This window comes from Vicia villosa, linkage group LG2, assembly GCF_029867415.1.
Source record: "Vicia villosa cultivar HV-30 ecotype Madison, WI linkage group LG2, Vvil1.0, whole genome shotgun sequence".
Classification (NCBI taxonomy): Eukaryota; Viridiplantae; Streptophyta; class Magnoliopsida; order Fabales; family Fabaceae; genus Vicia; species Vicia villosa.
In genome coordinates this window covers 113,869,972-113,883,148 of record NC_081181.1, presented here as the reverse complement: position 1 = coordinate 113,883,148, position 13,177 = coordinate 113,869,972, and positions in this window count along the sequence as shown.

The window sequence follows — 13,177 nt, the reverse complement described above, 5'->3', positions numbered from 1 at the left end:
AAGCCAGATAGAATTGCAAAGGGGTAGGACAAATTTGGGGTATGACAGACTTCTTTTGAAGAGAAAATCTTTTTGAGGAATTTGCTGAGAAATGCGTTTCTCTTGGGGATTTTCTTCTGATGGAATGATGTCCAGATAATTGGGACATTTCCTAAATGCTATTCCTGTTTTTCCTGGTAAACATCAATCATATTCAAATGCACATGTTCATTCAGAATTATCATTGGGACGTTTACGTATTTAAAACAGAAAAAGTGAAAATAGTGATTTTTGAGCCTAAGCTGCATTGATTTTTGAAAAAGAGCCATGATAGGCTGATTAGCACAGGGAGACAACAATCCTAGAAGTAGGAAACTGTCATAAAGTTTTGGAAAATATTTATAAAGATAAATAGCTATGTGAAAACAATCCAGTCAAGTTTCAATTCTGCTATTGCCAATCTGTCTTCGAGCATCTCATCCATCACTTGTTGGAAGAAAGTGATTGGACTGATCGGTGTCTTTGAGGTGATGAATCTTGATGGTGAGTAGGCAGCTGAACGGAACATAGTTGTATGCTTCATTCCCTAACTTTTGCCTAGGCTGCCCTTTCAGGTTTTCAGCCTACCGGGATAGTATTTGTTTAGTCTCTAATTTTTGCCTGGACCGCCCTTTCGGGTTTTCAATCCACCGAGACGCTCATTTTTTGCCTAAGTTGCCCTTTCAGGTTTTCAACTTAGCGAGCTGTTTTTTTTTCTTTTTAAGCGAAGTATTTTTTGACTATGTCAGCATTCACAGGGTGTGGGAAATCCTCGCCATCCATGGTGGTAAGCAACATGGCGCCGCCGGAGAATATTTTCTTGATTATGAATGGTCCCTCGTAGGTGGGAGTCCATTTGCCTCTGGGATCACCTTGTGGTAAGATGATGCGTTTGACAACCAAGCCACCAGTTTGGTATGCTTGACTTTTGACTTTTTTGTTGAAGGCTTTGATCATACGCTTTTGGTATAGCTGACCATGACAAATAGCTGCGAGCCTCTTTTCATCAATCAAGTTTATCTGGTCCAACCGTGTTTGAATCCAATCGTCTTCGTCTAGATTGGCTTCTTTCATAATCCTTAGGGAAGGAATCTGAATTTCAATTGGAAGAACTGCCTCCATACCATAGACTAAGGAGAATGGAGTTGCCCCTGTTGAAGTACGCGCAGATGTGCGATAACCATGAAGAGCAAAAGGCAACATATCATGCCAGTCTTTGTAGGTTACTGTCATTTTTTGTATGATTTTCTTGATGTTCTTGTTGGCAGCTTCCACCGCGCCGTTCATCTTTGGTCGATATGGAGAAGAATTATGATGTTTGATCTTGAACTGTGTGCAAAGTTCAGTAATCATTCTGTTGTTTAGATTTGTGCCATTGTCCGTGATAATCCGTTCAGGGATGCCGTACCGACAAATGAGATTGTATTTGATGAACCGGGCCACCACATTCTTGGTAACAGAAGCAAATGAAGCTGCTTCTACCCACTTTGTGAAGTAGTCAATAGCGACCAGGATAAAGCGATGTCCGTTGGAGGCAGTAGGTTTGATTTCTCCAATCATATCAATACCCCACATTGCAAAAGGCCAAGGAGCCGTCAGGACGCTTAATGGAACTGGAGGTACATGTACTTTGTCAGCGTATATCTGGCATTTGTGACATGTTCGGGAGTGATGATGGCAGTCTGTTTCCATGGTAGACCAGTAATAACCTGCTCTAAGGATCTTTTTAGCCATTGTATGTCCACTGGAATGAGTACCGAAGGCACCATTGTGTATTTCTTTCATGATCTGTTCTGCTTCCTTCTTGTTTACACAGCGAAGTAAAGTCGAGTCATGGTTGCGTTTGTATAAGGTTCCATTGCTTAGAAAGAATTTGGCAGCAAATCTCCTTAGAAACTTTCTGTCGTTAATAGATGCCCCTTCAGGGTATTCCTGAGCTTCGAGATATCTTTTTACTTCATGGAACCATGGTTTTTCTTCTGTTCCCTCGGTATTGATCTCATTGCAATATGATGGTTCATCTTGCCTGTAAATGGTGATCATAGGCGCCTCGTTGTCCCACCTGACTTTGAACATGGATGACATGGTAGCTAAAGCATCAGCTAGTTGATTTTCCTCGCGTGGGATGTGTTCGAAAGTGATTTCTTCGAAGTAAGGAATCAAACTCAGCACATATCCTTTGTAAGGAATTAGATTCGGGTGCTTCGTGTCCCATTCCCCTTTGACTTGGTAGATTACCAAGGCCGAGTCTCCGTAGACTTCCAGGAATTTGATTCTTAGATCGATTGCAGCTTTAAGACCCAGAATACATGCTTCGTATTCGGCTATATTGTTAGTGCAATTGAAGCATAACCTGGCAGTGAGTGGTGTATGACCTCCTGCGGGGGAAATGATCACAGCTCCGATGCCATTGCCAAGTGCATTAGAAGCTCCGTCAAAAACCATAGTCCACCGGGATCCTGGCTCGGGTCCTTCTTCTGGTCCTGGTTGTTTGTAGTCATTGACTAGCATAATGTCTTCGTCTGGGAAGTCAAAGTTCAATGCTTGATAATCATCCACTGCTTGATGAGCCAGATGATCAGCTACCACACTTCCTTTGATTGCTTTTTGTGAAGTGTATTGAATGTCATATTCTGTTAAGATCATTTGCCATCTCGCTATTCTTCCAGAGAGAGCAGGTTTTTCGAACACGTATTTGATGGGATCCATCTTGGAGATTAGGAAAGTGGTGTGATTTAGCATGTACTGTCTTAGTCGGCGAGCCGCCCAAGCTAAGGCACAACAAGTTTTTTCGAGTAGTGAGTATCTTGTTTCACAATCGGTAAACTTTTTGCTAAGATAGTAGATTGCGTGCTCCTTTCGGCCGGATTCGTCATGTTGTCCTAGTACACACCCCATTGAGTCTTCTAACACAGTTAGGTACATTATCAGAGGTCTGCCTTCCACAGGTGGCAACAAGATTGGTGGTTTTTGGAGATATTCTTTGATTTTGTCAAAGGCTAACTGGCATTTGTCATTCCACCTTTCCACTTGATCTTTCTTCAACAGTTTGAAGATCGGCACACAAGTAGTAGTCATGTGGGCAATAAATCGGGCGATCTAATTTAGACGTCCCAAGAATCCTCTGACTTGTTTCTCGGTACGAGGTATAGGCATTTCTTGAATGGCTTTAACCTTGGCGGGATCAACCTCAATTCCTTTGCTGCTGACGATGAAACCTAAGAGTTTGCCGGATCTTACTCTAAAGGTACACTTATTTGGGTTCAGTCGCAACTTGTATTTCTTGAGTCTGTCAAACAACTTGTGTAAATGACCCAGATGTTCTTCCTCGGTGTTGGATTTTGCAATCATGTCATCGACATACACCTCTATTTCTTGATGAATCATATCATGAAATAGCGCTACCATTGCACGTTGATAGGTTGCTCCTGCGTTTTTCAGACCAAAGGGCATTACTTTGTAACAAAAGGTTCCCCAGGGTGTTGTGAAGGTTATTTTTTCCATGTCTTCGGGTGCCATCTTGATTTGATTGTACCCTGAGAATCCGTCCATAAAGGAGAATACCTTGCATTGTGCGGTATTGTCAACCAGTACATCGATGTGTGGTAAAGGGAAATCATCTTCGGGGCTTGCCCGGTTCAGATCTCTGTAGTCCACGCACATTCTGACTTTCCCGTCTTTTTTAGGTACAGGCACGATGTTAGCTATCCAAGGAGGATAACTTACAACTTTTAGGAATCCGGCATTGAACTGTCTTTCAACCTCGTCTTTGATCTTTTTTGACATATCAGGCCTACTCCTTCGTAGTTTCTGTTTGACTGGAATGCTACCTTCTTTGATTGGCAGGCGATGAACTACAATGTCCGTGTCAAGGCCTGGCATATCTTCATAGGACCAGGCGAATATCTCGACGTAGTCTCGCAGCATTTGAATCAGTCTTTGCTTGATGCTGTGTTCTAAATCAACCCCTATTTTGACTTCTTTCTTTTCTTCGTTGCTGCCCAAGTTGATGACCTCAATTGGCTCCTCGTGAGGCTGTATGGCCTTGTCTTCTTGTTCTAGCAGCCTTGCAATTTCTCTTGGCACTTCACAATCTTCCTCACTTTCGTCCTCAATTTGGTAGATCGGAATTTCAAAGTCATGACGGGCAATAGCAGAATCGTTGTTGACTGGATCCAGAGTGTATGTGAATCTGCATGTTAGTTATGTGAGTGTGTGTGAAGAAAAAACATAGCTATTTGAAAGCGAAGAAAGAAAGAAAAAGGATCACAAAGTTTTAAATATGCAAGCGTCCCATGATTTTATTGAATGCACATGATCATGATATGATAAGCCCTTATAGAAGGGCCAGTGTGCTTTGGGCAAGGCACACGGCTTTCAGGCTCATGGTTCGATTGTTCAGGAACCATTTTTATCTTTGCACAATATACACAAAGAAAATAGGAAATGGCATTTACTCCTGGTCAAAGGAGATCACATCCTCAGCTTTCCAGTTGTTCAATCCACTGTTGTGAGCAGGGAGTATCCAGCTGTTCCAGTTGCAGTTGTCTTCTTCATCTTCCACAGCATTGATTTCATTAGTGGGAAAATGAGCCGTTGATCCTTCGGGATAAGTGATATACTCTGCTGGATACGAGAGCCCAGGCTGAGATATCTCTGCTGGCTGAGCAAGATGCTCAATAAGGCCGTCCCATGCAGTCGGGATGATGTTTTGAATAGAGAATTATGCATCCTGATGAGGAGTGTATGCTGACAGAAAGCAACCCTCGTTATTTGGTATTTCCCTGGCTTCTTCAAAAGTGAAATTGTCATCGTAATGTTCATCCCATCCAGTTGGGACAATGTCCTTCATAGCAATTTGTGAGCTCGGAGGAGCGGAATATTTCTCCTAGCGTGTCCCATACTTCTTTGGGTGGATTTTGATATTGCTCAGTGACGGGACTTGTGAAACTTTCGTCATTTTCAATTTGATCACCCCATCCAGTCGGGGTAATGTCTTCCATAGCAACATAAGAATTCTGAGGTGCGGTATACTGATAATTATACCCGTCACTTGGTTCTCCCACAGCATCCCACATTCCCATGGAAATGGGTGGAATCTCATCTGGATATGGCTGAATGATATGGTTCAAGAACACTCCTTCATCTTCAATAGCGTTTACTTCTTGGCTGACGAAGTGTGACATTAATCCTCCAGAACGAGGACCTTGATCATTCTTTTGATCTTCACTATCATAGCCCAGGCCTAGCTTGTCAGACTTGTAGGGTATATCGGGAAGCTGTCCCCATACTGTGCAATCACCCTGTTCAATCATGGCTTTGGCATCTTTGAGAGAAGCCATAGTTGTAGTTGGAGTAGCAGGAATATGCTTGGTGGTAGAGACATCTGGGGAGACCACCTCAAATGATTGGCATGGAGTTTCGATGAATTCGTCCTCCAACTCAACATATTTGGAATTGCTTAGGTGACTAACCACATATTCCTCTTCGCCATAAACTGTGACAATCTTTCCTTTTACTGGATATTTTAACTTCTGATGCAGGGTAGAAGTTACAGCGTTTGCCCCATGTATCCAAGGGCGTCCAAGTAAACAGGAGTAGGCTGGGTGAATTTCCATTACGTAAAACATAGAATCGAAGATTTGAGAACCCACCCTGATTGGGAGATTCACTTTTCCGTATACCGTTCTTGTTGACCCGTCAAAGGCTCTTACCACAACATCACTTGGTTGTAACACAATTCCTTCGAAGTCAAGCTTTTCTAGTACTGTTTTCGGTAACACGTTCAAAGAAGAACTGTTATCTACTAGCACATGAGATAGAGTGGTGCCATTACATTCAATGGAGATATGTAGGGCTTTGTTGTGATTTTTTCCAGCAGGGGTTAGATCCACATCAGAGAAACCGAGACCATTGTTCACGGTTAGATTGGCAACACAATTCTCAAATTGGTCGACTGAGATCTCTTGAGGCACATGCGCAGCTTTAAGGAACTTCATCAGAGCTTTGGCATGAGCTTCTGAATATTTTAGCAGAGATAGCATTGAGATTTTTGAAGCGGTGTGCCCTAGTTGCTCAACAATATTGTAATCACTCTTGCAGATGATTTTCAATATTTCCTCCATTTCTTGCTTTGATGGATCCTCAACAGTGATCTCCACCGGGGTTTGAACTTGTTCAACTTGTGGCTCTTTGCCTCGAGCGCTGTTATCTTGATTAGGAACAGGGACTCGGTCTGGACCAGCAGCAACATTTGGAGAAATTTCTGGTGAAAAGATTCTTCCACTTCTCGTGATCTTGCTGGTACCCACAATATTACCCACAGTTGGAGTAGTTAACTTTGCGGCCTCTTCAGTCGAGGTACCCTGCTTAACTCCATGAACATAAACATTAGTGTCGTATCCCCATGGGACAGCTTTGTCTGAGGAGTATGGAAATGGAGTTGGACTAGCAATGACTACTGATGCCACTTTGAGTGTAGCAGAAATTTTGAATGGAGCCTTGGCAGAGATTTTGAATGGTAAGCTGGAGATCACTGAGGCATCCTCTATTCTCATCCCGTTTGCAAAGACTTCGTACAACACGTCCATAGAAGGGAGCCTCTCAAACATAATGATACGGCGATCCATCCACTTTTGAATTCCCATCCTCAGATTTTCACAACCATTGGGCAGGTATGAGCAATAAAAGCAGTCGGGGTCACACCCTGGAAAGTAACCAGCTTGGATTAGCTTTCCTTTGACTTCGCAGAGTGGAGTTGATAATTCGTTCACATCATAGATGTAAACAGTGTCCAGGATAGCGTTAACAGTTTTGTCATGCTTTGGCATAGGTGCAGTGATGACATTTGGAGTTTCTGGAGGATCGAACTCAATTTCCCCAGCATCTATCATATCTTGTATTTTATTTTTCAAGGCCCAGCAGTGATCTGCGTCATGTCCTGGACAGTTTGAGTGATAGGCACATGTCGCATCAGGGCGATAATTCGGAGAGGAAGTGTTGACATTCTTTGGAGGACCTTTTAATGTGATCAGATATGCTTTTAGCAAGTGCTGCAATGCCTGAGAGATTGGCATGTTGATTCTGGTGAAATTTCTTCTTGGTGCATCTGGTCGATGCATATATTTTGGCTGTTGATCTTTTTGAGGTGCAGATGCGGAGATCAGAACTTCCCCTACAGATTGATGCTGCTCACTTTTGCGACTTTTCTGAATTTGTGTTGCATTGACCTCATTTCTCCCGCTGATGGGCCTTTTTGTAGTACCAGAGGAGGAACCTATTTGAATTTTTCCATTTTGAATGCCACTTTCGACACGTTCTCCGGTCAGTATCAGGTCAGTGAAACCTGATGATGAGCTTCCCAGCAAATGGCTATAGAAAGGGCCAGTTAAAGTGCCCATGAACATGTCGACTAGTTCGCGATCAGATAAGGGTGGCTGAACCCTTCCAGCCATATCTCTCCACTTTTGTGCATATCCTTTGAAACTTTCTTTTGGTCCCATAGACATGCCCCTTAGTTGAGTACGGGTTGGCGCAAGATCAGCATTGTATTGGTACTGTTTGTAAAAAGCAGCAGCTAATTCTTCCCAAGTATGAACCTTGGTATTTTCCAGCTGGTAGTACCACTCGAGTTGTGTACTCGACAGACTTTCTTGGAAGAAGTGAATCCACAATTTGTTATTTGTTGTATGAGGTTGTATCTTCCTCACATAGGATCTCAGATGTAGTTTCGGGCAAGAAACTCCATCATATTTTGCAAAGACAGGAACTTTGAATTTTGGAGGGATGACAACATCCGAGATGAGTCCCAGATCATTGAAATCTAAACCAGGTACTTTTTGTATCTCCATAGCTTTCATACGGTCTTCCAGCTGTTGGTATTTGTCATCATCCGGTTCGTCCCCATAATGATCATCTTCTTCATTTGAAGAGAGAGAGGGTTTAGCAGAACCCTGGTTGCTTTGATTGTCTTCTTGTTCACCATCACCGACTGTTTCAGGGATCGGTGGCTTTTTGAACTTTTTGACTGGGATGTTGATCTTCCTTTTCAGGTGACTCAAGCCTACAGATCCTTTGGGCTTCTTTTTCTTCTTGATTATCAGGGCTTTCAGTTCTTGTTGCCCCTTTGCCAGTTCTAGAATTGCCACTTGAACTTGGGCATTTTGTGCTTCGAGATTCTTGATGCTCATTTCAGATTCCATCTCTTCTGACTGAAATAAACAGCGAGAAGATGAGAAATCCGTCATGTGAACCTGTTATGCAATGTGTATGAATGGATGCAATGTATATGCAATGCAATGTGTGTGCAATGTATATGAATGAAATGTGTGTGTAATGTTTTCAAGGATCTTAGAGTTTAGATTTGTTAAAACAAAGAAGAAACAAACATTAGTTAAACAATTTATTTCTTTTTTTTTTTGCTTTTTTTTTCTTTGCCTCATTTGGGCTTACAAAACAGAAATAAAGGAAATGAATGATCCCTCAGGTCTCCCATGGACGCTCTCTCTTTGCCCCCAAGAATGTGTTGATCTGCTGTTCTTCTTGAAGCTGTCCGGTGAGCTCCAATATCCTTCTCTCATAGTCTTGACAGTGTGCTTTGAAGGTGTCTCTTCCCAAGATTTTTTCAACTCTTCTAGGTCAGTTGGTATATCCAGGTGTAGAATAACGTGGGGTTCGTCTCCTTCGACCTCTGGCTCAATAGTCACAGGTAGAATGGCGGGATATGGCATAATAAGTTTCTGAGCATGAGTGCGGACCCATCTGAGGTAAGGTTCCATAGGGATAGAATTCCATTGCCCCAAAGTTTTGCTTTCTATTCTATAGACACTGTCCCATGCATGTATGAACCTTCGTCGGTGCCTATGAGAATCATTCTCGTAATCAAACACAATGCCACGGATAATCATGTCATGAGGACCGTTGCTCCTTGCATATCCGAATTGGCGTAAAGCTAAAGAGGGATTGTAAGTGATGCCTCCTTTGATGCCAAGGAGTGGTACATTAGGGTACTCTCCACAATGATCAATGATAGTAATGTCTCTTTGAAAGAAGTTATTCCACCGGATATCTGAATGAGACAAAGACATAATCCTGCGAGACCATTGCATTCTTTTTCATTTCTCAACACTGATCGGGGAAGATGAAATGTAAACCACCTAGCCAGTAGTGGTATACAGCACATGAGAGTTCCTCGTTTCTTCATGGTACGAGTGTGTAGAGAATGTAGAATGTCTCCCAGCAATGTTGGTACCGGGTTACGGATTAGGAAAAGGTTGATGATGTGTACACTTATGAACTGGTCGGGATTTGGGAATAAAACCAACCCATAGATGAAAAGGGCCACAACCTCCTCAAAAGCTGGATAACTTTTGTTTTCTAGCAGTAGTCGAGCCTTTTCCATTAAGAAGTTAGCAAGCAAACCCTTAACTCCACTCTTTGTTTCCCAATTGGACTCGATTTCTGATTTTCGCAGATGTAAAGCAGCAGCAATGACTTCAGGTTTTGGAATCCTTTCTAAACCAGTGAAAGGTAATTGATTTCGAACAGGCAATCCAATTAGTTCAGAGAATTCTTCCAAAGTGGGTACCAACTGGTAATCAGGAAAGGTAAAGCAATGATGTTCAGGGTCAAAGAGCTGGAACAGGACCCGTATCATGTCTTCTTCAAATTTTGAGGTAACCAAATGGAGTAAGTGACCATGCCTTTCGGTGAATTGAACATTCCTGGGGAATTCTGACACTAAGTCTTTTAGTTCAGATGGTACCGTTGAGATGTTGATTCGGATGTAATCTCGGGTGGCGGGAGCCATTACCTGCAAAAACAAAGGTAAACTCTTTGATCCTTGAAGTGTTTTGTGAGAAAATGATATGCTTATGATGCAAACATGTGGCACACAAAAACAAATCAAACAATAGCCTTAGGTTTAAAGGCTTGCATGGAGCTGATAGGTGATACCCTCCCCACTGAAGTTGAGTTGGTTAAAACCTGTCCTAGAATAGCATTCGGGTTCTATGATCCTTGGAGGTAACATCTCAATACGGCGCTCGAACGGCCGATCAAAATATTCCTCGAGGATAACTAACTTCGATCAATTTCAAAGCTAGCCACTTAATAGGCCACAAGTCAAGTTCAACTAAAAAGGTTCTAAGACAAATTAGTGTTTAATGACATTTCGGAAGCCTAATATACTCCTTGATCGTTTTCAAGGGATATCAGTATAAACCAAAGTATCGCACTAACGATGACTACCAGATCAACCGTATCGGTACATGCCGTACAGTTTCCTTGGTTTATTGTCATATACTTAAGGTATCTCGAGATTCGGGTTAGAATCTTTCACACAAGCAAAATACCCAAACAAACCTTTGAAAAATAGAGCAATCAAGTCAAACAATTGAAAACATCGAAGTAATCTATTCTCTTAAGGTAACCCCTTTAGAAAACATTTTGTTTTTTGAAAGTGACTCCCCAGCAGAGTCGCCAGTTCTGTGGACCTCCGTTTTTCGGGCCATACCTCTGAGCGGGAGAGATACGTGAACTGACTCTTTTTTATCGCTTATGCTTTCGCATTTTTGAAAATTCACAGAGTCGCCACGGACCTTTTATTTTATCCAATTAAGGAAAGGTTTATAAAAGAAACAGAAAAAAGACCTTTAAGAAATTCTGGGTAAGGGGGTAGGTTATACAAAGGGAAGGTGTTAGCACCCTTTGTATCCATGGTTATCCATGGGCTCTTAAGTTTGCTTAGCTCACTTGTTTTTCGATCACTTTTCAATTGCTTTAGAATGCTCATATGTGGTTTCAAATACCTTTGTAAATTGAATTTGTAATGATCCTTGTGCGGATGTATACAAAATGTTTGTTTATCTTTCGAAAGATGTTTTGAAAAGAACGTTAACTTTGTAATGATCCGTGTTTGGATGTATACAAAATATTGTCTTTTTGGAAAGTTTTGTTTTGAAAAACAACAGTGTATGAGAATTTTGTTTGTTTTGATTTGAGCAAGCAAACTAGGAGGTCTACCCTGAGTTGTAAGGTCTTTATCCTATTTCCTTTAAAAATATATCCTTTCACCGGATACAAACAAAAGGTTCGATTTTGTACTCGAAACAGTAGAATTTTGACTTTGATTTTGAAAAGAATGAGAAGGGATTACCTTAAAAGGTGCAAGTGTGATTGTGATTGGATTCAAATATTTTATCTTTGAAGTTAGTGATCTAACGGTTCAATTTTATCTTTGACATACACGGAGTTTATATTTGCTGGAAATTAAAATGCGGAAATGTAAAGTGCGGAAAGTAAATCTACGCTATTACATCGATTGTGCAGGAAATGTAAACTAAGCCTATTTACATGATTTTGACAACCTATACATTTATCTAGGAATTTAAATTGCAATAAGATAAATAGAGAAATGCATGTTTTTGGTTTTTTTTTTATGATTGATTTTAATTTAAAATTAATGCATAATTAATTAAATTAAAATGAGAAAAAGAAAATAAATTTAAACCTAGAAATTAAGCTTAAAAATATGTTCAAATGTGCTTGTTAATTAATTTTAAAACAAAACTAATTTTTTTGGAATTTTTGAAATTGATTTGAAGTTTATTAAGTTAATTAAGACATAATTATGCAAATAATTATACAAATAATTAAAACTTAAAGAGAAAATTATCCTAAATATGTACAAAATTAGTTTATAATATATAAACAATATTTAATATAAAGAACAGTTTTTTTTATGATTTTTTTTGATTGGTTGAAAATAATTAAAAAGCAAATATATAAATATATACTAATTAATTATGCAAAATATTGGAATTATGAAGAAAAATAAAATATTTTTATTTCAGAAAATAATATATTATTTTAGAAGCTTAAAAATATTTTTTGTATATTTTTTGGATTTTTTTAAACTATTTTTAATTAATTTTGCAAAGAAATTAAAATAGAAATAAAAAATAAAAGGATACTAATCAGATGTGGTTGATTATGAGGGAGTATGATGTTCATGCATGATCTGGCGCGTTGGATTGGATGGAAAGTGGATCAGAAGGCTCAGATTTTGAGGCGCATGGCAATCAGTATACCTGCAAAACACTTGATTAGAGGAAAATTTAAAAGAACGCGCGCGCTGGCTGGCCAATGGGGGGAGGACACGCATCATCTTCAACCTCCAGACACCACTTTTAACAGCGCTTTCTGGCTAGAAGCGCTGTAATAGATTAAACTCATCCCTGCAAAATAGCGAATAGGTGTAAACAAGCATAGAAATCAGGCGCGATAGGACCATTAAATTCGTCTTGTTCCACTGAATGTAACCATGCCCTTAATTTGGTTTAATTTTGGCTCTAATGAAGAACCCTAAATTTGAGCTTAGAAACCCTAAAATGGTGGTTTTGTGCAAACGGTCATTAAAACTTAATTAAAGCTCCAGAAACGACCAGAGCACCAATCTAAACACAAATATATATCTACATCTTGTTAAATGTGCGTGTATGATCAGATATGAGTTGGTTTTTGTTTGAGAAAATCGTGACCTGTGTAGCTCGATTCAATGAGGTTTAAGACTTGCAATTGATTGGAATAGTTTCAGTGAAGCTCAGAGATGATGTTTGAATGTTTAGTTTGTATTGAAATTGACTGAAACTTAAAATTCGAATTTCAAGTTTCTTTGAATATTACAAGTTGTTACAAGAGTGATATATGCTTATGAATGCTTCTGAATTCGTCCTCCTTTGATTGTGAAGTGTTATAACCTTTATATAGACTATGTTGTGCTTAGAATTGAAGCTAAGAAGCATCTTGTTGCCTTTGTTGAATTCTTGATTTTTTTATATTAAAACCTTTGAATTGTTGACCAAGTCTTGCTTCCCTTCAATGCTCTTGCCTTGTACCTCAATCCTCTGCAGAAAATTGAAGATTTTTGGATGACTCATGCTTAGATTGTAAGCTATCCATTATCCATTCATTTTTCCTTTTAATTTAATCTTAAAATAAGATAAAATTAAGCCAAAAATGGATAAAAATGGTATGGGCTTAGTCTTGGTCGTGGGAGGCCCATAATATTATGGAAATGATGTTTGAACCATGAAAACTTGGCCCCATTTGGAAAAAATACATTTTTGAGCAATGTTGGTTTCATGCATTTTCCTAAAAA